The following is a 25,223-nucleotide window of genomic DNA, read 5'->3' as shown; positions in this document are numbered from 1 at the left end:
GCCTGTGTAATCTAGCTGGTGTGCCTTTGGAGTATGTTCCCTTTCAAACATTGAGGAGAAAGAGCATGTCACCAAAACAGAGTGCAAATACATACAAAATTTGATACAGTTTTTGGGAAGCAAAACCCATTATATCCATAAGAGAAGAGGTTATTTAGTTACTTCTTTGGCTTGTCATACTACTCTTGTTTGAAGCTGTCTGTGCAGTACTTTGCTTTTGTTTCATCCTCTTTCTAGGATGATTCTTTTTCATTTGTGCATCTTAAACACATAATCTGCTGCAGCAGAGTTGTGGGTAGCAAAAATTGAAAAAAGGCACTAGGTATGTTTGCAGCTAGAAATGCTGCTCTGATTTGTTGTGATTTGTTCTTTTTTTCTTTTTCTCTGATTACAGCAGCCTACTTAAGAAAAAAGTGTCTGGATAGCAGTAATGGTGCATTTTGATGGGACAAAAGCTCACACTGGCCTAGACAGGGCAGGACATTCTGCAATCTGCTGAATGAATATTTAAGTTAAGTAGGCCTTGTGGTGGCTTCCTTCCACCTTGGGCATTCATATCTTCATGGACAGAAAGCACAAGGAAAGTTTCTCAAAGAATCATCCAAGCAAGGATGGGTAACATGCAGGAGAAAGAAACTGGTCAGAATCCCATGTATGGGATTCAAATAAGAGCTTGCTTGAGAAAGATCTTGTATCTCTCTGCATGGTGAACAGAGCATTTTTCTAGAGGATCCAGGATGCAGATCTCTTAACCCCACATCCTGGGGAAGCTTGGAGCAAGTTGCAGCTTCCTTGCAGTTGTGGAAGTGGTTTTGTATGTGGTACCAATAGAAGTGTTTTCATTTCTGTGGCTTTGTGGCTTCCCCTTACTACTGGGCTTCTCAAAGTATGCCTTCTAGCCAGTTGTCCCTTCTTAAATCTAAGAGGAGATTTGGCAGTTTATTCCACATTTGCGTGTGTGTGTGTGTATACGTGTAACTGATTTGAAAAGCAGCTCTAAATTGAACACTAGAATGGCCTGAGAACCTGATGATATTGATACTTGTTCAAAATACATGTTCCTACTTCTGACTCAGCTCTAAAACTCTAGTTTTAGAAGAGAGAGGTCTTGGTTTTAACTTCCCTTCTGCTCTGTAACCTCAGCCATCCATAGGTCAGAGTGCCATGATCTAGTTTAGAAGTGCATATGTGGGGCATTAACTGACAAAGAAACCATTGCAACATCAGGGTACAGATCTGGAAAAGTTCAGACAGTTACTGAAACTCAGCTTTACTGGAAAGGTAATTGACGGTGTTTAGCAACATTTTGACAAATAGTGAGCCAATAAGTTGTTCCTCTGTCTTGCAAGATGCTGTAATAAGTGTCTTTCTTTAAAAATTGTCTTATGGAGGAAGAGATCTTTAAAGGCTACATTTAAAAAAAACCCCTGATGTTAAGTTAATAAGATCACCAAAGAGAACATAAAATACATTTTCTTTGTTTGGAGTCAGTACCATAAAAACACTGGCCTTTTTTTGTAATTTATTTTCTCTCTTCCAGATCTCCTTACTTATTTCTGGCTCTTTCCTTCTGTTCCTGTTGAATACACTTGCTTTATGCACTCTTCTTTCATATTTTGGATGACCATAGAAAGTGAGCTTCCCTCCATGGCACATTGGGTTTGCTCATACTCCCAGGTTTCTGCCAGCATTATGTTTAATCAGGCAGCTTCCTCCTCTGCAACTGGTCTGTCCTGTTTAACTAAATCTTTTCACCCAGAGCAGCAATAGTATTTTGCTTAACTGGTATGTTGGCAGAGATTATTGAATATATCTGTCTGGATGCTGATGTGATATGCACTTGGGTCAGCATCTTTAACTTTTACTACATGGCTTTGTTGTTAGCTTATTTCTGTAAAATACTTGGCTGTTAAATTTTCAGTCATGAAAAATCAGCTAACTAGCATCGGGCTCCAAAACTTTTGTGGGGGGAGGGTTACCCACTTGAAAACAAGCAAGAAGTCTTACAAATATTTGGACTGATTAATTCACCAGCTTTTCTTTACAGAGCTCTATTGTGCTATAAAGCTATTCATTGACCAAGAGAGTACATTGTCCATTTAGTAACTGTTTTGTATCTTGTGTCAAACAAAAGACACTGCCTCCTACAACAGTAACAGCTGAATATTTTCACTGCTCATGCAGTTTCCCCTTCTAGCTGCTGGATCATCAAAAATTCTAATCAACTCTGATCTAACGCAAAGTACTACATGGCATTCATCATCTGTTTTAGCCTTTAATGCACCATGCAGGTTTTAATCAAAGGTATGCAACCATTAGCAAAAAAGAAAGACAAGAATTATGATGGTGTCCTAAGCAGAGCTCTTAAGCCAACATCACAGGCAGCAGATAAGTTCACCTCCCCCTGCTGAGTACAAATACAGGAGAATAGGATGGGTCCCTTTTTTTTAAATAATTGCAGGAGAACACCACTGAGGTTTCAGGGCTGTGACTTCTGTTGTTTTCTCTCAGTATAACTGCAAAGACTTATTTGCTTGGCTTTCCTGAATATTGAAAACAAATGTTGGCACTGTAGCCTTAGTGTGGGGGGGCTGCTGGATCATGTACTCAGTTCAGTGGACTCCTGTGCCTCTTGCTGTTGCCAGAGGGAGCCAAGGGCATTGGCAGGGACTGGTAAAAGAGCCCAGAGCCCTCCTTGTGGCAGAGAGGGCTTTGGGTCTCCCACCTCCTCCTAAGCAACTCTGTTAGCCACCTTTCCTCTTTTCCTTAAATGCAGAACCAGTGGTGTCACTGTTGGATTCTGAGTAGAAGTAGATCCACGCGCAAGCAGCAAACTTTTATCCTTCCATGCAAGCAGCAAACCCATCCTGTTTCTCCTGCATTTAGTCTCTATTCCAGTACCTCTTGCCTCCCTGCTTGTTTAACCAGAGATATCCATCCTTCACAGGATAGCAAGCAGCCCCCTCCCGCCTTTGCCTGATTCATTACTCACAGAGCAGCAGGATTTCATTAGACTGTAAGGATACATTCTGTATCATATCAGCAGTTTCTCCTCCTGCTTCCCCACCCACACCAGCCCAGTAAACCAAACCCAAGCAGCAACCAGCCACTAGCACGGTGTCAGGCTTTGAATCCAGATTGGCATGGGGAACAGGAACTGGTCCATACTGCAAAAGTGTTTAATTTCTTCTAACCAAGGAAAGGGTGAAAGTAGTCTTTTTGGGGAAGGGAGCAGGCTGTGTACACAGTAGTGTGATCTTCTGCCATGTGAGGAAGGAGAATGTCACCTTGCTGGAAGTGGCTTGGGGGAGGGTGGCAGACCTGACAGTTCTTCATATGTCCTGAGCAATCCTATTGGATTTGAGGGTTTGCTCCCCTAAGAAAACTGCAGTTGTTTTTTCAGTCTTTCCCACTGCCCATTCTTCCTTTGTTCTGGTATTGGCAGAGCTAAGGTCCTGGCTTAAGAATAAGTGGCTGTGACCTGTGCCAGCTTGTAGCATTTCCTTGAAACCCTGATGGCAACAGGTAACGAAGCTGTGTGTTGTTCTTCGGCCGTGCCCCACATAGCTGCTATGGGCAGAGTGGGGAGCTGACAATTACCCAGGGAGTCACAATTTAAATGAGTGATCTGGAGGCCTTTGGGCTAGTGAATCCATCCAAATGGTGTGTAGGTGGAATTCCTTCTCAAGCTAGCTGACATGGGGTTTGAACTCCGTGAATTATGTTGACTTTGGGGTTTGAAGAATTTCCCCATGCCATGGCAAATGTAGAGTACTTTCTGTGGACTGGAACCCCCCCTTATAAATCATTACCACTAGCTGGAGCTGGCTGTGGTCAGACAGTAAAGATCAGCCTTTCTCATATGTTGTTTGGGGGCTGATTTTTCTCGAGTGCTTTGCTCGTGGCGCAGCTGCTGATGGGGGACAGGGCTCAGTAGGACTCAGTGTCTGCTTGCCTGCATCAGCTCCTGTGTTCAGCCTCCTGCCAGATGGAGGTCCCAGGCGTGCCTGGGCTTTCACACTAGCAGAAACCCTATGTAAATTGCTGGCTTTGATTTCCACATGGCCTTTAATGTGCAACATGTGCGTCTTTTAATGACCACCTCTGGCTAAAGCTTAATTTGGTTAGGGGTGGGAGGAATGGATGTTTTAGATCTACCTGTGCTTCCTGTGTCTGGCCTGTGCCCAGCTATGCATGGGAGCCAGAGATTTTCCACAGCAACAAACAGGGTGATTATATATCCAATTTCCTATTTAACTAGGCTAAAAAATAAACAAGTTTCTGTTGTTTTAACCCAGATAGGTCATTTGCTTTGCCCAGTTTCCAAGTATAGGTTCATCACTGCAGTGTACTGTTGTGGGTTCCAGAGGTGGATAATCAGCAGCACAGTGTTGTAAGGATCTGGTTCCAGGTCACAGACAAGTAATGAAAAAACAGCAGTCACTGAGGATTTGATTTACACACTGCAATGGCTACGTGATAGCCCCTTTTGCGAGGAAGAAAGTGTCCCTCTGGAGACCTCATTCTAACCAGCAGCAAACATTCGAGCTCCCTGGTGCTTCAGATGTCAATTATACCAAAGCTTCTTATTGTATAATGCAGGTCTGTTATAATAACACTGTCTGAGGCAGCAATAATAATGTTGAATGAATTTTCAAACAGTGGAGATGGGAGGGGGAGGTTGATCAATACGGCACTAATGATGGCCTTGTCTTTTGCTGAAATAATTGTGATAGGGTTTATAGCACTTCCTTCCTATACCATGCTGTGCAGCAGTGTTAGTTTACTACCTGCTGATATTGCTTTTGTATAAAAGGTGTTAAAAAGAAACGTCTGTCAAGTTTTAAGGCTGTGAGTCTTTTTTAATGCAGCAGGGTTGTTCTACCCAAGATAGTCTGAGGATATGAGAGGTACAGTGCTCACAGGGAGAAGTGAAATCTTTTATTAGACACACTGACAAATAGAGAAGCTTTTGGGCTCAAAAACTGGTAGTAAGGTCCCAATTTTTATAGCAGATTACTCATATTTATTTTATCATAAAGGTGCCACTGGAAGGACAGATTTTTTTTTTCAAGTGGACTCATTCTGCTTGCTTGGATATACAAAGGTATCTGCTTTGAGAGGAAATGTGAGTTCTTGAACACATAAGGGTACAAAAGAAAAGCTCTCTGGCACTCTAGGAATCTTTTCTATTTATGTGACCCTATTCCTCACCTGATAGTTATGTGGAGTTTTCTCTGTTACTCCACCACATGTGTAGCATGCATACTAAGACCTGTTGGACCTATGGGAAGTCACATCCTTGTGTGTTCCTGGATGATGGGGGAGAAAGCAGAGAAAATCCTGTGGAGGAAGAAAATAACAGTATATCGAAAATTTAGTATTGGTGGGGGTTGTTTTATTTGTTTTGTTGTGTTTGTTTTTGGTTTTTGTGGGTTGTTGGTTTTTGTTTGTTTGTTTGTTTATAATGTAAGTTCTAACATTTCCTGCAGTATTTCATAGTTACTTTATTTCTCAATATGCTGGAATGATGAATTCCATAGTTTTTTTGGTGAAGTGAGAGAAATTGAAAGAAAATATAGCCAGTCTAATGATAAAACAGAGAGGTCTGCTAAAGCTCTTCATTACAGTACTTCTCAGAACAGAAAAGACAAACTGCTTTTGCAGTGGCACAAGTCCAATCTCAAACTAGAATCAATTGCTTTGCCAATGCTGAACACAAAGGATGTTCATTGTTTGCAAACTGAATTTTTCTTAGTGTGTGTGCACAAAACCAACGATCATATTATTATTTTTTTTCCTTTAGAGAAACCCCTGCAGTGAAAAAACTGCAGCTGATTCTGTGCTTCCCATCCTGGTTTGCAGGAAGGCTTCTTGCTTCACAATGTGGTTTCTTCATAATAGCTGCATGACAACAGTATGCCAATATTTTGAAAAAACAACATCCAAAGTTATAACGTGGTTGCTTATGTTAGCTACTCTCTGCTGAGTTTTGGTTTCTTTTTTCCTTGAGGAAATAAATTTGCTTTTGTTCATATTCTTTTGAGGCTCACCTTGCTAAGCACAACCAACCTTTTTCTATGTCTATCTCTCCACCTATGTATATAAATTTTGACAGGAGTAGAGGGACCTTCCCAGGCCTGCCCCCTCCTGCAGCAAGTAACTGCATTGTATTATGCTTAGTTTCAACTATCTTAAAAATGAGGAAAGGATTTCTTCCCTTGTTATATTTATGCAATATCTGCCCCAGGGTCACTTTTTTCCCTGAAGCTTATGACCTTTTTTTCTAATATCTAAACATATTTCTGGCTGACTTCTCCCTGTTGCTGTGCCAACATTGTTTTTACATTCCTCTTTCCTCCTATCATACACTTTCTCCTTGGTATATTTGCAGAGAGTAATCACATCCCTTTCCCTGTCTTTTGACACTGAGCCAGCATGTGAAAATATAAGTTCATTATGGGGTGGCAAAAACTCACCCCGACATTCATGTTTAAACCACACATTCATGTTTAATTCACGTAGTGGATATGGCATCTGCCTGGATCCTGACTCTGACTGCAGCATTTTGTCCTTCAGGGACTGGATCCCGACTGGAGGCCCGTGATGCTAATTTTGTGAAGATCTATTTATTTATTGGCCATACCCCTCCTGCATAGCATTGCCTGGGATTCCCTGATACAGAAAGCAGCCCCATGTAAGAGCACAGGATCTACATGGTCCATGGAAAACATCCTGCCTGCTGACAAGAGAGTGAAAGTAACGTAGGTGCTGCATTAGCTTATGTAAGTATTGAAGCTGCCTCATTTGCTTATTTGAATCTTGCCTCTTTACCCAACACCTCCCAGTCGGCTGCCACTTCCTCAGAAGCCTTTGCAGCTGACTGACATGCTATAAAGTGTTCTGTGGTTTGTGGAGGAGTTCAATATTGGTAATTTAAGCTGTACAGCCTGTTTGTTATTGGTCATGTGGCACAGTTTTTCTTCCCTGACTGAATGAGCTTAGCAGGTCAAAATTTTCTGTTGAATCCTCACAGGAAGTTATTTGAAAACTTTCTGCAGAATATGCAGAGTTAAAGATTTGCTGGCTCTTGCGCATTTGCAGTGGTATAACATGACCACAGAAAAGCTGCTGGAAAGCACTTATGGGGGCTGTGTATATAGTAGCACTAATTTGGTTTAGGGCATCCGACAGAAAATCACTTGCAGTATTCCTGAACAATCATGTCAATACATCAGCATAAAAGCTTCCCTTGATATTTGCTGACATGTATATCAAGCTGACATGCCTCTCTTCTGAGAATATTTGCTAAATATTTAAACCAGGCCTGTAACGAGAATTTCTTTCTTATGTGTTATATATTCTCATGTATTTTCCAATATCTTGTGTTACAGGATATTCCCTGGTTCTCTTGGTAAGATGTTTCACAGTATCAGTTATGACATTTTTCAAATACAAGAAGCAGCATACATTTTGTGAAACATGCTGCTTGCCTCTATTTGCAGATTTTTTTGCCCCGCTTGTTCACTAATTGGCAGTGCTGAGTAATTTGTAATCTGTCTTCCCCACTGAACCAGTGAGTGTTCTGTGTGTGTATGCATATGTTTACAAAGTCTTAGGATTCATCTATGTGGTAACTAGAACCAAAGGAAACAACTGCATTCTAATTAATAATATTTTGGTTAAGGTCTATTTGTAAACCCTAGTTTTGATGTAATTTAAGCTGATAAAAGAAATCACATTTAGCTGTACTGAAATGGCTCTGAAATCTCTGTCTCATGCTAACTACTGATGAAATGTTAAGGGTGTGATTTACTACTGATTTAATTGAATTGGTTTCATTTACCATCTAAACAAGCCCTTAAATGTTGGAGTGTTTACCACCTGTTGTGACTCCTACCTTACAGAGATTTTTTTGTTCACAGGCAGGAGAGTGTGCACTGAAATGAGAGAGGAAAAGGAGGGCTATAAATGTTCATCTCAGTTTATGCATGCTATTAAGCTTGGTCATGGAAAACTGTGAAGATTTTTCTAGAATTTATGATAAATTTTAATATGTTGGTGGTGATTTCTTCTAGCTTCTGACAAGTAGTGTGTTTACTTCTCATCAGCTGGGATAATTAATGTGGAAAAACTTTTCTTTGTTGTAGTTGCATTACATAATGCTAGCTGCTCTTCTGCTGTTTCTGTACAGATCTAGGTCTTGTAACAGGTTGTGAGCAACTCTGACAAACAATCCTGAAAAATATGAAGGGGTTTTTAAAATTTAATTAGGATGTTGGTTTTTTGGTGTTGAGTCTTTGCCATAGTCCGAGAGATACAAAGCAGAAAGGTCTCTACAGGAGAAACCCTGTGAGATATTTTGGTGTAACCAAAGCAGTCACTCTGCTTTTCTCGTGGTCTTCTCTGCAATTGTAATAAGTTGAGTCTTGCTTTGCTAATCTCCTGCAACAGTTCTGTCTTATTTGCTATCCTGCAGAACAGATGAGTTAAAGGAGATGATCCTTCCCTTCCCTCTCCTCAGTCCTGGTGACAGCCACCTGGAGTTCTGGATCCAGTTCTGGGCTCCCCAGTGTCCAGCAAAGGGTCACGAAGATGAATAAAGTACTGGAGCATCTGACACTGGGAGAGGATGAAAGAGCTGGGACTATTCACCTTAGACAAGAGAGAACTTGAGGCAGGTCTTTTCAAATTGCAAAAATACTTGATGAGGCAGTGGTAAAGAAGACAGAACCAAATTCTTCTCGATAATGCTCAGTGTAAGAACTGAAATACAGAAACTCCATGTAAACATTAAAGACAAATTTTGTAGTATAAAACTGGTTGAATATTGGAACAAGTTGCCCAGAGAGATGAAGGAACTCCTTCTTTTGAGTTACTCAAAACTTGACTGGACCAGCTTCTCTAGTTGTTCCTCCTTTGGACACAAATGTTTTATTAGGCAATCTCCAGAGGCTCCTTCACACATCAGCAGTTCCATTAATCCATCATTTTTGCACTGTTGTTAATTAAGGTAAATTTGATTGTAGACTAGATAGATACACGCTCTTATGGGGAAACTAAACCAAAACAACAAAAAAATCAGTTTGAATTTAAATTGAGATAGCTGAGATCACAACATCAGCAACGAATTTGGGGAAATATATGTAAAGAAACACAGCAATCTAAAGTAGGAAGTCATCCTTCTTTCTCCAAGGCATGTTTGCCCTACTTCTACCATCTACTTCCTTCCTCTTTGATTTTAGGTAAATCATTGCTTCATCACATCTCGATTTTGATGTTCCACCCTGCTCTACATGTTGTCTCTCTGCAATGTTAAATGTAACCAGCCCATTAGGCTCACCATTTTCTTCTGGGCCAGCAATCACAATTAGAATGTCCCACTTTAGAGTCTGATTCAAGCAGAAGGCCCTACTGGGACATGTGGGACATCTCAGTGGCAAAAGCAATGATCAAGATTTTAACAGGATTTTCTCACGACTTTGATGCATTCCTGAGATGCTGACAAATTTGGTATCTTTAGGCACCAAATTCTGTCATCTTATTCAGACTTTAACTTTTTTCACTCCTTCCAGTCCCCCATTACTTAGCTCCAAATTCCCACATTGTGTTCTCTAGAATGCCATAATCTAATTAGCACTTCCTTTACTATTTCCCAGAATTCTCCAGAATTCTGGATCTTTCTGTCTACATACCACTGCTCAGTCCTTAACCACCTCCTTATGCCATCCAGACTCAAGATGTAAAAAATGGAACATACTATTTGGGTGGAGGTCTCTGTTGCTCACATGCTGTCATCAATGAACATCTCAAATTGCTTCATACATTGGTTTTCACAGCATTCTTCTTTAATGGCTTCCAGCACCTCTGTTTACTAGCTTTACTGCATTCAAGATGCTAGATTAAATCAGTAAACGGGTCTCTAAGACCTATGTGTTTATTGACCTTTATGTGCTCCCTCTCATTAAGGTTTTTTGTCATCTTCTTGTACTCAGAATTGTTACAATTCACAAGGTGAAGAGTAACCTAGATAGTATCTGCCTACCTTGGACACATTCTCAGTCCTCTTAGTCTATCCCTCCTCTCCTTTTCCATTCTTTCTAACTCTGGATACATCTGTCATATATATTAATTTACAATTTATATATATATATATATATATATATTATATAGCTACATAGTTTATATTTGGTAGTCTCTTTAAAATGACTTGTAATTTGGTTTTGTTTTCTCCAGAACAGACCCTCAGAATTTCATAAAGCCAGACACAGCTTTTAGGATGCCAAATCTTTAATTTAATGACCCATTTGTGCCTGCAAGTGATCCGGCTGATTCTCAGTACAAACAGGTACAGAGGTACAAACTCTTCTCATACACAGTCTGACAAACTGTTAGTAGCGTTACTCGGCAGTTTCACTGCTTGCAGTGGTACAGAGGCCATTAAGAAAGAAACCAATTCAATTTATAAACAGATTATGAACTCTAGGGAAAAATAATCTGTCCATTTTCTCCTAATTCTCAGAACACTGAAGTTTTGTGTCAGTGCTACAATAACACCAATGAAAAAAATAATAGAAAATGCACAAGTTTTTGGGGAGCAAGACCTCATGTTTGTAAGTGTGTGTGTACTGCTGGCTTTAAGTCATACCTTTCTCTGAGAGAATATGTTCACATTTTCATGCTTTTAAAAGTTTCATTAATATCAGATAGGACATTATGCCTAGCAGTGTTGTCTCTATTTTGTGAGCCTACTGAATCCAAGAATTTGAGAATGTTTCCCAAGCTGATGGGTAACTTCCCTCTGCAACAAGAGCCCATCATCACAGACTCCCTTAGCCATGAATTTTCTAGAGCCATCTAGAAATAAAAAGCTATAATAGCTCAGTCTCTTACTTGGAACCTAAAAGAAACTTGTTCTGTCAAGGTAATAATGTGTAAAGTCTCTGACATACTTTTCACTTCTTGTCCTTTTTGGCAAAGAGGAGGCAGGAAAATGTGGGATTTTTTCTGATGTTTCTAGAAACAGCAGGATTGTTCATCTCATTTGGTAGCAGCTAGGATTTCTGCTTCTGAAAGTTATACTGTGAGGAACATGCCTACTGACTAAATTGAGACTAAATCTATATTTCTTCCTCTTTGGGTTAGGTTATGCCACAGAAAGTCATAGGGAGATTTGTGTTGTCTCACGGACACGTAGGTGAAACATGCAGGGATGAGGGCACTGAAGGTAAAACCCGAAGTGCAAAAAAATCTTAGTGATAAAGTTCATGAAAGAAATGATAAAGATTTCAGACTTACACATCGGTTTGCATCAGGATGCTGACAGCAATTAGATTTTGCATACCTACCATTTTATAACAGATTAATCTTTTTTTTTTTTTTTTTTTTTTTTTTTTTTTTTTTTTTTTTTTTTTTTTTGTCTTTTGAGTGGAAGGTGTAGTGCATAGAACTGAACTGAAATGTTGTAATTCTTGGTAGGACCCTGGAAAGAGAAGAACACAACTGCAGTGTGGCATGGTATATGCAGTTAGGTACAACTGGCCTTTACACAATCTTCTTTCTGAAATCCCTTTTGGCTTTTAGTACTCCTCCACAGACAACTTGTAAACATTTCAGTGGAGACTACATTGCTGTGAATCTCTTGCAAATTAAGAGTGATTTGACCAAGTTAAATTCTGTGTCCAGTACTGTTTTAGATTTAGGATAATTAATTGCAGCAATGATAAAATCAGTGGAAGTTGCATGCAGAACGGGAACACTAGAGCAAAGGAATGAACATTGTTGCAAATAATGGAGGGAATCATTGCTTGGCAAATGTAACCAGAATTCTTCTGGACTCGAATCTATCCTGAACAATGTACTTAAGTTGCTTAAATCTTTTTAAATCAACACATTTTGAAATTGCAGGGTGATGTGACTGTGTACATCATCTTGTAGACAATTGACTGTAACCAACTTCCCTCTGTAAAAAAATATTTTATCTGTCTAAAGGCTTCTCCCTTCCTCAAAACACTTGTAATTCTATTGTTCTTAAAGCTATTTAATCACTTTAGCAAAATCAACATGGAAACATGAATGAGGTCTGCAATGGAAGAATGAGTTAGCAGGAACTGATCTATAGAGAATGCTTTTCTAAGAAGTATCATTTGTCTCACACCTGTTGTCCTCTGCTAAAAAAAGCCAAACAGCCTACTTAAAGTTTGTTTCAAAAATGAAATAGAAATATTGAAAACAACCAATGCTCTCTGGAATGTTCCTGTTTGTTGGTGTCATAATTATAGCATCATTATCTGGATTTTATTAAATGTTTTTGCAGTTCTGAAATAACTTAAAAGCACAAATATACACCTGTGCACAAGGTAAATGACACTATCCAAGGTATATCTATATTTTGTGGGTTTAAATATCAGGTTAAAGTGGATAGGCAAAATGCTTCTCATGAGCATATGTCTCTTCAGATGTCAGTATGGTTGCTGATGAATCTTCTGTTGGTATCTTTGCTAAAAATTGCTCCACTGCCAAGTTACACAGAAACACAAAGTCCTACACATGAGATGCAAAAAACTGTTCAGGGATTTTTTTTTTTTAATTTTGGTTGCATTTGTTGGTTGGGAGGGGTTTTTTTTGGCTGGGGTGTTGGTTTTTTTGGTTCTTTTTGTGGTTTTTTGTTTTGTTTTGTTTTTGTTTGTTTGTTTGTTTTTGGTTTTTTCTGTAGGGTAATTTCTGCTTACTCAGCAAGGTTATTACTCTGGATTGATGGTGTTGAAAATCTCTGAAAAATCCTTCTGATGCCTCTGCTTCTTTCTTTTGTCCCTTCAACCAAGTCACTCATGCCTCTGTCTTGTGAGGAGATTTACAGTCAAACAGTCTTTCAAGCTTGGAATTTGGCACATAAGACTTCTGTCCACTTCCATATGGACAAGAGTAATGAGCTGCCTTTAATACAAGGTGGTCTTCAGACTTTTTAAGGTCTACAAAACAAACTTAAATTGTTTGTTAATTCAAGGGAAGCTGTGGATGGAAAAGTTATCTGCAATTTTACTGTTTCGTTTAGTAGGGCTGTTGTGGCCAGGTAAAAAAACATCGCTCCTTCAGGGACATATTTAAATGATCTTCTCCTTTTTGGAAGCTGCCAGTTGCATAGTCAGTCTTGTGTTTTATGTACATCTAAATACTTCATTGACTTGTGCCAAGAGATGGAAACTAGCCTGCTTGTTTTAATACATTCCTGATGATTTTGATGGAAAATCTAAATGTGTGAAGAACACAAGATCCTGCCCGCTAGCAGCCAAAAGGATACCATTTCACATTTGTTAATCTTGGGAATCAGGGGAAAAACAAACAATCCAAATACCCAAAACAAACAAACAAACCTCAAACCCAACAAAACAGTAAGAACAAGCTCTTAAACAGAAACCAAGGAGGAAAAACTGCAGTTAATGTAAGAGCCATGCATCAGAGAGATCTTACAATCTTAGAGAATCACAGATAGTCCAGGCTGAAAGGGGACTTGGAAGGTCCTTTTGTCCAGCCTTTCATGGAACAGGGAGCCTAGATGAGATCATCCATTACCTTGCTCAATCTTCTCACATACCAAAGTTTTCTGGTGCCCCACACTCTGTAAGGGGGAGAGCTGAGTAGTGCTTCCTAGCCTGCTTCATCAGATTGTTGTGTCAGTGGCTTTTGATCTGGTAGTTATTCTTTTTTTATTGCATGTTTTTATATTAGACACTTAGCTTTTCTTTGTAATTAGACATCGTGATTATAGTATCCCTTTATATTACACTGGAGTGTTCCTTTAATGCAGAAATCAAATAAACAAAACACTTAAAATACAGAAAAAAAATTGCAACAGTAATGCTTGGGTCCAAAGGAGCAAAGAATTGGGAAAAACCAAGTTGTAGTTATTGCTTTTGGCTTCAGCAACACAGTCCATATTTTTTATTATCCTCAAAATTAGGTTTATTCATTTATTACAATTCAGTGAATGAATTAAATATAAAACCAATCCAGATTTTTAAAGATAGACATGTGTTGTAGTTAAACACAACTTTTTTTGTTATTGTTCAAATGCTGAAAGACATTTTCCTTCTTCGTGTAAATGTTTTCTGAGGAAAGGGTTATGTGGGGTGAGGAGAGAAAGCTCAGGGCAGAGGAATAAGTAGTAGAGTATTTAATAGCACAGAGCAGGGCCATGCATTCCTCCATGGCAGCATCCACACAATGATCAGCAGTCTAAGGCCTTCCCTTTATCTAAGGAACAGCACATTTATTCCACGTGGTCCCATCTGGGAGTTTGTTTCAGAACAGTATTACCTTCCTCATGATAAGAATCTCTGCTTGTGAAATTATTTTGGAAAAAGTCCATCTGCTAGGGAAAATAACAATAATAAAAAAATGAATCCATGATTCAGATAATAAAACTTTGATTACTGCTCTCTTAGGAGGATGGATGAGGAAGCAACAGTCCAAGGAGCTGTCCCTGGAACATGTTTTAGAACAAGCTGTTGGGACTGACTATAATGTCATGCAGAGGCTTGTTGTGTGAGGTACTCTACTCAGTTGGCTCTCAGGGAATGAATCAGGTTCCCCTTCACCAGCCTTGGCTCCAAGTGGTTCCTGAATGGGGTGTGACTAGTGAGGAAAGAGATTCCTTCCTGATACAAACACAATCAGTGCTTGGTGGCAGCTAGTGGGTGGGATGATAGAGTGTAATAGCACTGCCCTGAGGAGGCAAGTCCTCAGCTGTTTGCTGTACCCAAGATGGTTCAAACTAAAATGGTTTTACAGTAGCTCAGTAGCTAATACATCAGTGCCTCAACAGAAGCAGTAGTGCAGAGATGACATCTTAGCAGTTAGATATTAGTCACATCTTCTACAAACCCTAATCCCATTCAGCATAAAAATCTAAGTAATAGAAGATTTCAGTCCCCGGAACACTAAAAGTTGAATAAACTCTCATTTTTACATTATTTTAAAAACTGGTTTGCTTTTCCCAGTTGCTTAAACAAGTACAAATCAGGAATAACTTCAGGAGTGACTGCATTCCAGAGGAACGTTAGCAAATGAAATAAATCCTCTACTATGTTGGAGACCTGGGTGGAGAAGGACAACTATCCTTATAAGTGCTATGTTTGAAAGTGCACAGAAGATAAGATACACCAGCTGTGTTAAAACAAGCCATTTTCATCTCACACATACACCCTGCAATTCTACTTTTTAATTTGTAGGCAATCACGCTGCTGGAATCTTTTCCAGCCATTGAGTAAAATATATGTTTGTCTTGCAATTATGTAAATAAGGTAAGTGGTTAAGATTTAGATCTAGAATAATAATGTTAACATCATTGTCCCTTTAATAAACAGCAAGCAAGCTTTCCATGTAATGTTGTTTTTGCTCTGTATGTTCCATGCCACAGAAAAACATAGGCAGACACGGAGATGAAGTGGTAACCTTATTGTGTTTAAAACAGTATTTAGCAGTGTAGCTCCTATTGCCTTTTATATGTGTTTGAAGGAAAGCCCTGCTTCATCAATGGGAATGTGTCAGAATTTTGTAATAAAGCATGCTGTGTAATATATTTAAACACAGTCCAAATTAATCAAAGTGTAGTGGACGTGAAAGATACATACTCGATGTGACATTTCAAATAGGGAGAAAATATGATAATGAGCTATTTCCATGTGTTGCCATCCTTCTGGTTAAATAATACTTCTGTTTTCAATGAAGCCACTGAGCAATAACATTCATTTTTGGAGTTCCACAGCGGTTAGAACGGATTGTATACAGGCTGTAATCATTATCCTAATTCTGCCCAGGAAACCCTCTCTCCCCACCATGGAGAAATTTGGAATAAAAAGTCTCGTTCCAGGAAAAAGAATTTCCAAATAATCCTGGGCACCAGATCAAAATATGAGCTCCAAATCCGTTCCTTTTTCTTAATAAGAATCAGCACTTTGAAAAATGCTGCTCTGCAAGGAAATAATTGCATTAGTCAGCCTCTTGGCACTGGCGTGGGCTGGAACCTTCTCTTAAAATGAGGCCCAGCCTCACCCTGCAGTGCATCCAAGTCCCCCAAAGATGCAAATAGCCCCAAGACCCTTGGCTTTGTTCTTACAGGCAGAAAACTAAAACATGGGACAAAAGCAGAAAAGTAACCTGGAAACACAGCCTGTCTAATGCTGAGGTAGCCTTGGGTAAGAGAGGCATCCTTTTGTGTGCTGAAAAGTACAAACCAAAAAAGGAACTGGAAATAAGACGTTACTGTTTTCACACTATCCCTTCCTTCCAAAGGATCTGATCACACAGACACAGGGCCTTTAGCCAGCCAAAGGACTGGTGATGCATGATTATGTATTTGCCTCTTGGTGGGATTATAGTGCTTATGATCAGGACAACTCCAATGCTCAGGCCCTGACAAACACTAGCAAGATTACTTTGATTGCTCTGTGCTGGAGAGATCTTGCATTTAGTACAGAGAGTAAGCCTATGTGTCTTTCACTTGAAGGATTTTTGGAATCACACCAAAATATTCTTTTATTAAGGCTCTGGTTATCTGATTTTTGACAGTGAAAAGGCTGGACATCATTGGTGAGGGATGAAAGAGAAGCAGGACACGTCATTTGATATCAAAAGAGCAATGCTGGAGCCTTGATCTACAGGAACAGAAACAAGACTTGCCTGGCACCGAGGGATTAGCCCTCCAAGAAACCATCTAAACTGACCAACACCCTGCAATTCACTGGGAGGTAGGTGTTGAAGTGTTTTTCACATGCCTGTTTTGTCCTTACATTGTTTGAACTTGTCCATTTGTCCTTCACATCACCACCACCAGAACTATTTCCTTCCCAGCTGCTCCTCAAATAGACCAGTTGTAAGTAATGTAGGGGAGGCTGTAGTGTTAAGATTAGCGTGGAACAGAATGGACAAGAAGCAGATCTATTTCCTGATACACAGGAAGAGTACTTTATTTCCAAGATAGTTGTTTGAAAAACTTTGCATGTTAGTTCTGACGAGTTGTTTCAAATGCCCGGGAACTGAGTCCCTCAGTGAGGTTGATGAACAGGGCAGGCAGTCAGTGCCCATCCCTGATCCTCCTGCTAACTGCTTTGTTGGCAGTGCATTTCAGGTGCTCTATATTCCTCCCTCTTTGGGCTAATATCGCACCAGTTGTTTTCTCCTATTCAGCTAAAGAACCAGAAGCAAATGCTCCTTTGTTGGCTGCTATTGACCTAATGGGAAAACACTATGCAGATGTAGCTTTCAGTCATCATCTCAATATAGCAGAGGAGGAAGATACTTTAACCTGTTCATGTTAAGACTAAAGACAGGAATGTGCATGTGTCAGTAGGGAAAGCATGTGATCTTACTATGCCAAATCAGAGCTTGCCAGAGCCCTTGCCACCTGGTAGAGTCATGGATAGAGTCAGATTTTGTGTGCTCAATCAACATCATGTGCTTTGTGCATTAAATATCAGGCTTTGCTGGGTGTTTCTGCATTTAGATTTAGCTCTTCTGCTGCTGGAGTGTTTTAGCATTGTGGTCTCAGGTGTTACATACAAGGTGCCTGAACAAAGAACCAACCTGCCTTGAAGATGGTTGCTTCAGAAAGAAACACAATGGATGAAGTTCAGGCCAATAGGAACTAAGCAAGTCTTACTGCTCTGGTGTGCTGCACCTGTCCGCCTGGCCATGCCCAGCAAACACCCCGAGGGGTAGGAGTGCTTCTGGAAAAGGGATTGTCATGGGGTGTCTTGTCCTGAAGAAGGCAGGGTTATCTTCAGGTAAAATACACGTGCTGTGTGTTTGGGACAAGTGCAGATTAATGAACCAATAATAAACATAATGTCTTCTGTCACCAAAGAAAGAGTAACTCAGGAAGAATTTGTAAACTGTCAGAGGCATTGCAGATGTCAGTGTGAGATGTTTATGGCATTAAGGGTGTGAGAGTTTAGTACTGGTCTGAAATTTTCCACAAAGGTGTTTTTTCTGAAGGGAAGATTGCACAGTTTTTATTAAAGGGATAGAGTTTTGTGTGAGAGAGACTCATCCTCATATTCAGAGTGTGCTCGGTGTGATAAGGGCATGTATGTACCTGTCCTTCCCAGTCTTCTCTTGCTTCCCAGTACCTGGGCCATAAATCTGAGATTTAAATAATGCATGCCCCTTTGCCTACTGCAGATTGGACACTGATAATCCACTACAGCACTTTTTGTATTTTTTCCTCGTGAGCAGCAGCTACACCATCTCAGGCTGAATGGCAGTTGGCCCTTTGGCTTTGGCAGTTCAGAGATTTCTGTTCTTTACCAAACAGAAAATACAGAAGAATCTTTTCATGGAGTATTGGGAAAACTAGACTTGCTTCTGGTCAATGCAGTTATCCCTGGCAGAGGGATGGTGGGAGTTGACTGAGCAGCAAGAAGAGAAGATAGTGAGTTGCAGGGCAAACCCAAGAAAGCTGTTTGATGCAGCAAAGGGTGGCAAGAACTGGTGGCATGATGCATGGAGGGAGTAGCACCCAAGAGTAGAAATAACATATCAGTCAGCAATATTACTTGGAAGAAGAACAGAAGTGCCAGCACCACAGATCAACAACTCAGACGAATTGAGGAAACTAGCCCAGGAGAGGTTTAGACAGCAGCAACCAAGTTCTCTTGCATTATGCTCCCAGAGTGTCCAAGAATGGCACTGCATTGAATAAGGCCTGTGGGAGCACAGAAGGCAACTCTTGATAAAAAGCTGTGCGAGAGAGAGACGAGGACCCAGGCAGAGCTGCTGGCTTCAGAAAAGGGAGGATTTAAGAGGGCTGCAAGGGCAGCTGTTGATTTGGAACATCCCAAACATGGGTTAGGATCTAGAGACTGTGAGGAGGGCATAAAATGGATGACACTGTAAGGAAATAAATCTAGCTGTGAGGGGAATGGGAATAAATAGTACAGGACCTCTGGTAAGTAAGGGAGTGAGAGGCCATGATATCTAGAGAACAGGCAGAAAAGAGACAGAAGGAGGGGGATTGCCTTTCTAATTATGGGTATCTGTTACTTTCCTGAGATATAATGGGCAGGGGATGACTAACAAATGGCTGAGTCACAGAAACCATGTGACTGAGATTCTAAATTCATCTGCTAAAGGGTTTGAATATTCACACAAAGCTTAGAAATTTTCCTCTAATAACTATTCTGGTGCAGGTGATCCTAAACTCCTATACCAAAAAGCTTTCCAACTGCTATTTGGAAATATCTGTCTCAGTAAATTGGTTAATATTCATGTTGGCAGGCAAGTATATTACCTTATTCCTCCATTCCTGGTGGAGAAAGCCACTTTTGGCCAAATAAAAAATTGTCCATTTTTATCCATAGAACCTTTTGCAGGGATCTTTATATGGAAGGTTTTTTGAGCCTTCAGCATAGCAATTTGGCAAATGATCTTGCTTAGAGTCAGAACATTGTTCTGGCAGCCCTTGTAAGACAATTTATTACCACTAACTGTCTACTACTTGTAGGATTTTCAAATACTTGATGTTTCATGAAATAAGAAGAATGTGCATCCTCTGTTTCTAGGTGCTGACTACTGGATGTCTTTATTTCATGCAACATTAGTGCTGGCAAAAATAGGTAGAACCATCAAAAGAAGTTACTCATGCCTTCCACTCACCCTCCTCCTCTCATGTGACTTAGATTCAGGAACTGATGTAGGTTAAAATTATCTGTTGTCCTGGCCATCATCTGATTAATCAGGTACAATCATAGTTGTCTGAATTATTTCAGATAATATGTTTAGGGGAAAGACACAAATGTGAAATTCCAACACCACCCTCCCCACCCCCCTGCCCCACTGCTAAAGAATAGGATAATTTCTTTTCCTGATAGCAACTACTGAAGAAATACAGTCTGATGGAAATCAGGATTAATGTCCCTCCCCAGCTGAGCTGGAGTTTCTGTGTGCACAGTTAGGGAGATTTGGACAGCAATGAGCTTTTGTGAGTTCTGTTACATTAATGAAGTTTCCCTCCTTTTGATTTAGCAATCTCTAGTTCACCTGAGATGAGTGAGTTGACTCACTTCTCCCTTACCTTTTTGTCATGGGGAAAGAGCAACAAAACAAGCAAGCTGGCTGTTGAGGGCAAATCTAGAGCAAGCAGGCTTTTAGCCTCAGGCCTAGGACATTAGTCACATGCAAATCGGTAACGATAAATCAGTGCCACCTGGCTCACAGCGCTGCCTAGGAAATCACCAGATGAAAACCTGATTTTTAAAAGTACACATCTAATCCCTCTCACCATAAAGAAATAATCCTGACTTCCGTGTCTAGCAACATTTTTCAGAGCAGGAGCTGAACTTTTCCACAAGGTTCCCCTGGAAATTCCAAGAAGTTACCTGACTCCCAGTCCTTTGTTAGTGCTCTTCCATCCCTGTTTCCTAATAGCCAGAGAGTCTCAGCATCTGACGCTTTTATGAAACCGCAGAGAGGAGGTGGCTCTGATTCTGTTTCTTTGTAAGAAGTTTCGCTGCCACAATTCCCTGGATGGTACACAGTGCTCTGAGCTTCTGCCTGCACAATAACTGATTTTAAACATTTCTGTTTAATCAAGAGTGAAGTAAATGTCAGAGATTCTGTGTTCTAGATCAGCAGTTTCCAACACTGATACATCTTAATCAAGCAATTATGTGCCTTTTTTTTTGTTGTTGTTATTGTTTGGTGTTTTCCAAGCTGGAGAAGGGAACAGATTTGCTGCTTTGCTCTGATGACTGCTAGCAGCAGTGTTTGTTGTTAACAGAGACATGTACACCTAACCACCAGTTGGCAGGTGTTAACACTTTGTTACTCGCTATTCCCACATGCTGAGGATTGTGGGAAAGCTGTCAAGCTCTCTGTCTTGTGTAACACTCAGCTTTTACAATAACAACAACAACAACATCAACAAGCTCTGAACAAATTCAGAAGCTCTGCAGGAATGCAGTGATGCAGCACTAGCTAGGGAAACAATAGGATGGATTTCCTGGCTTTGATGGGAGCTAATATGAGGGTTTGTGGAAAGGTTGTGATATTTCCTTATCTTGGCTTGGAAACAGGTAGATGGAGGCTGAGTGCTCTTTTTTTTTCCTCTTTCTTTCTTAATTGGTGATATGGTCTGATGTTTAGAAGAAAACAAGAATGCATTGTGTGTGCTCCAACATTTCTAGTCTGTCTCTGACATTTGTACTTGCCCGTATTCAGGAAAGAAAGCCATGAATACAGCATACAACCAGAGAAAATAGCACAGAAAAGGATAGGATTTTTTTGTTACTATTTTTTTGGGGGGGAGGGGGGGGAGTGGGGGTGTGGCTGGCAAACAAGAAATGAGATTTTTTTTTTAGTACAGTACAACACTTCTGGTGAGCTCAGATGTGCCAAGAAGAAAAGGCCCTCTGTGAGACTTCAGTATCATTAAAGTACTTCTTTCTCTCTTTTGCTTGCTGTCATCCAGGTGCTCAAACATAGTCTGTCTTTGCAGCCACAAAGTCATGGTTTTGTAGTTGAGTAATCCAAAGAATTGATTTATTACTGAAGAAGTGAGGTTTGATGGATTTTTGATTTACATGAAGACTGTAAAGAAGAAGGAGTGGGAGGTGCAAGGCAGCTGCAGAGGGGAGTGCAAGGCAGAAACTCCAAAGAGCAAGTGGGCCAAACAGTGCTATGGATTAGATGAGCAACCAGTTCATATGGCTGATTTCAATAGTGCTTGCACTGCACAATTGCACCCCTTCCTCCCAAACAGCATAATACAGATCAGTTCTTGAACCTGCAGAATTGTGCTCTCTGTGAGGAGGGATTTCATGCATTTGCTTTTTGATGAGAGTGGTTCAGATGAAGGGGGCATGATCAAAGGAGTGATCATGGGTTTTCTGGCATGTAGGCTATGGCTAGGCTGTCTTTGGAGCACTGTTCCAAGTTTGAGGTCATTCTCCAGTTCATCTTACATCCAAACTGAACACTCCTTGCACTATGGATGGGCTGGGTTCAGGATAGGACATTTCTTGAGATACACCCATGCTGACTTGACTCCACCAATGCCTGTGCCGTCAAACATGAGGAAATGTTCCCTGACAGGTGGGTGGGCCAAGTTCTTTCCTGGAAAGGTTCCTACTGCATGACAAGGGGGCTCCATGGGATACGGAGGAGGTTGAGCAGCAGGTTCTTTACAGTTGCACAGTCGAATTTTATTGGCCTGCCCCCAGGTCTGTGTTACACAAGGCAGTGTTGATGCAGCCCTGAAGACAGTGACTTTTAAGTTAATTTTAATTCTGGAATGCTGGTTTGAGGTTATTCAAAAGCAAGGGGCTTAGTGAAGTGGGATGTGCAAGACAGCTGCAGAAATGAATGGATGAAACCCCCTGGGCTGTGTTTTGCATTGGATGGGATTCCAGTGGTCTCTGGTCTCTCCTGACTTCGCAGGTCCCTGAATCACTGCAGAAAGCAGGTTTTTTATATGGACTTAACATTAATTTCTTGACGTGAAAATTACAGTGCCTGTGCACTGCTCTAAAAAGCCTTCCTGCTTGCAGAGCCACATCCTGTAAGCTGGTTCTGAAAGATCTATTTGCCAAATTTGGGAGTGAGAGGGAGATATGGCTTGTATACATCTGCAAATTGTATTTCCTAGCTTCAGATTTCTCTTAAAATTTTATTTGCTCTTGTTTGGCCACAGGAAACCAGTCAGGGGAGTCACTAACATTGGTAAGATCAATATGTAGATCAAATATAGATAAACATATATTTTGTGTAGGCATGGTCCTGAATTTGTTCCAACACATATTAAAGGACACTTTTATCTTTTAGAAACCCTAGAGAGAGAAATCTGGTCACTTAGGGAAGCCATGGGGAAAGTGAGAGAAGACTGATCATTTCATGAACGGGATTCATACGGTAGGATTGACTTCCACCATGTACCCTCTGTTAATTAATTAGTTTGTCAACTGCTTGTCTTTTTTGAAGTGAGGACATGTAGTATGACATGTAGACTTTTCAGGGTTTGTTTTTGTGGTGCTTAAGTGAAAAATAAGTGATTTGGTGCAATGAAATTGTAGAGATGAGAGTATGGCTACAGGCTGACAAAAGACCAAGTTAATAGGCAATAAGAAGGCCCTTTCTTGAGACTGGAATCCTGTCCTCCCACCTGAAGGCCAGGCACAGCTGTGAGCACAGTCCCATCCACTGGCACTGGGAAAAATGAGTCATCCCATTCACATGATGGCTAATGGCGTTTCACTCTGCTGTCACCAGGCTGGAAAAGATGCCTGCAATTGCCTGCGTGTTCCTCAGTTGCAGGCTGAGATCTCCCTGAAACATGGCAATGGTTTTGCTGTGATCATATGCTGTCCTCTGCAGTTGCTATTTTCTGCTTGTACTGTGGACTTGGTGCCTGGAGGACTTGGAGAGAACTGGTCTGGGCTGCAGGCATACCCAGGAATCAGTTCCTCCTTAAGGATTAGAACTGTTGTGCTGATCCTGCAGACAGGAGACCTATCACTTAAGCTACTTGCTTATATGAATTATTTGAAGGACTACAGCTGAGCTCCATGGTTTCTCAGCACCTTAGCTGCCCTACTTTGAGCAAAGTCATCAGCGTTTTGCAAGGGGATTCATGTTTAATTTGGATTTTTTGATCTCAATAAGCGAAACAAGGAAGAAAAGATTTCCTGAACTTCTGGCAAGATTTCTGCACGTTTTCTTCCCCCCTTCTTTAGCAGCTTCATTTGTTTCTCTTTTTCTTTTTCTTTTTCCCACCCCACCCAGCCTTAAACACTGCCGGGAAATTCTGTACTTACCCAGCTGTACTGTCTGAGGAAAGCCAAGTTGTTTTTTTTCCATGAATCAAAATTATAATAGTTTGAAATTACTTATTAACTCTCTGAGTTTCCCAGAGAGAAGACATCATTTATTTAACTGATATGCCCCTTGTACTTAGACAAAAGGCCAAAGGTTAGAGCAAGTGGATACACATGACAACTTTATCCAAGTCCTTGAGGATTTTCCATTGACTAAGTCAGTTTCATTCCTTTTTATTCAAGCAAAAACAATTAACATGGCTCCAGTAAAATGGGTTGATTTCTTTTCATTGCAAGGTCTCTTCCTGGTGCAAATTCTGCAGTCTGTGGACAAAGAAGATAGGGTTGTTACTCAGATGGCTGTCTTGCCTCCAAACATCCAGTGATCACCTCAAATATCTCAACTCAAATAGTTCACCTCAAACTGGATCATTGCTTGAGAACGTATATTAAGGAATAGTTTTAGAACAAGCTGATTTATATGTTAGCAAATGGATCAAGTAAACATTTCCTTGTGTATAACCACTGCTGCTGTGTTGATGACAAAAATGTGTTACAGATGTTTCTGTGTCACTTCATAGAGTGTGACTTTTTACTTGCTACTATTACATGAAGTTCCAAAACACTGCAGTTCTGTGGGTTAGTACTCTTCTGCTCTGCTAGGAAGGGGAAAACATTTGTTTGGACTGGCAGGAAACACTGTTATTTAATTTACTGTGCTTTTTGGTGGGCATATTATATGTTGTGGGTTATGGCTAGTGATTTTTCCCTGTGTAATCCTGCAGCATTCATAAGCGTTCACACCCACATCAGGATGGTGAAACCTTTATCAATAAAAACATTGTGACCTAGAACACAGTATTATTGCATCTGGAGTTTCCAAAATGTCTGGGGAGTGCTCAAGCAACAAAAAATGGTGCACCAAAATAGAATTCTGCATGAGAAAGCCTCCAGGCTGCAATAATATTTCCTCAGCCACCCTCACTGTTGGGCCCTTCCTGACAGAGCTGGACCACGTCCACAGGTCATGTTGACTTTGTCTGGATTGATGGTGTTTCAGCAGCTGTCCCCTGCTGCTTTCAGGAAGCCAGGTTTGGAGCCACTAGGTGAAACAGCCCTGTAAGATTAAGAGCAAGTGCCAGTGTCTGGCATGAGCAGCAGTATGATTTTATGTCTGAAAGAATAGCATCCAGGAACACACATTGTGCACATACCCATGTCTGGGTGCGCCAGAGGACTCCATAGGAAGAGACGTGGGATTTGCGGGCAAATTTGGGGCAAGCAAGTTTCTAGTTCCCTTGCTCTTCTGACCCCATAGAGACCTCCAGCTGATGTGGTGCACAGCTCCCAAGTCATTGCCCAGCTGCTGCCTTATGACTGTATGGGTTCCTGCTGGAATGAGATCTGTGCCCACCC

At 40.6% G+C, this 25,223-nt stretch overlaps 1 long non-coding RNA gene across 7 annotated transcripts in view; it reads left to right on the top strand.

Annotated features, from left to right (window-relative positions):
• Positions 1-25,223, top strand: part of LOC134553602 (uncharacterized) — a 117,158-nt gene that overhangs the window by 79,367 nt on the left and 12,568 nt on the right. For all 7 annotated transcript variants that reach the window (XR_010081115.1, XR_010081117.1, XR_010081119.1 and 4 more), the window contains 2 exons: positions 6,580-6,785; positions 16,570-16,748. This is a non-coding gene — a long non-coding RNA (uncharacterized LOC134553602). The remainder of the gene's footprint in view (positions 1-6,579; positions 6,786-16,569; positions 16,749-25,223) is intronic.

The sequence above is a fragment of the Prinia subflava genome, chromosome 1 (assembly GCF_021018805.1).
Source record: "Prinia subflava isolate CZ2003 ecotype Zambia chromosome 1, Cam_Psub_1.2, whole genome shotgun sequence".
Classification (NCBI taxonomy): Eukaryota; Metazoa; Chordata; class Aves; order Passeriformes; family Cisticolidae; genus Prinia; species Prinia subflava.
Note: the sequence above shows the minus strand (reverse complement) of the source record. Positions and strands in the feature narration are given on the sequence as shown.